This window comes from Palaemon carinicauda, unplaced genomic scaffold (genome assembly GCF_036898095.1).
Source record: "Palaemon carinicauda isolate YSFRI2023 unplaced genomic scaffold, ASM3689809v2 scaffold130, whole genome shotgun sequence".
Classification (NCBI taxonomy): Eukaryota; Metazoa; Arthropoda; class Malacostraca; order Decapoda; family Palaemonidae; genus Palaemon; species Palaemon carinicauda.
The window spans coordinates 106,901-107,500 of NW_027168816.1; positions in this window are offsets into that span (position 1 = coordinate 106,901).

Sequence of the window (600 nt, forward strand, 5' to 3'; positions counted from 1 at the left end):
TCCCTGGCATGGCACCCCTCCTACGTTACTCGTGATACTTTCTCCTCATTGCAAACCAGAAGAACTTACCTTTCCCGACCCAAGATCTCACAGGCGGGTGTAAACACGTACACGGTAATCACAGGAGATTGCCATTAGACGGTCGCTCTACCAGGCGAGGTAGGTTCCCTGGCCAATCTTTTGAGGAAATAAGTTTATTTGGAGAAATCATATCCCTACAGAAAGGAACTGATCTCTCTCTCTCTCTCTCTCTCTCTCTCTCTCTCTCTCTCTCTCTCTCTCTCTCTCTCCACCGTCTTCTCTTCTTTCCCCTGCTTCTTTTGTAATCTCTAGGTACTAATTCTGTTATTTTTAATGTCCATCTATCATCTTTTATGTTATATATGTATATATATATATATATATATATATATATATATATATATATATATATATATATATATATATATATATATATATATATATACAGTGCAGTATATACGTACATATATACACACATACATGTGTGCTTTTATGCATGTATGTAAGCAAGAAGTGATACTATTGCTTTATAATTATTATTATTATTATTATTATTATTATTATTATTATTATCATTAT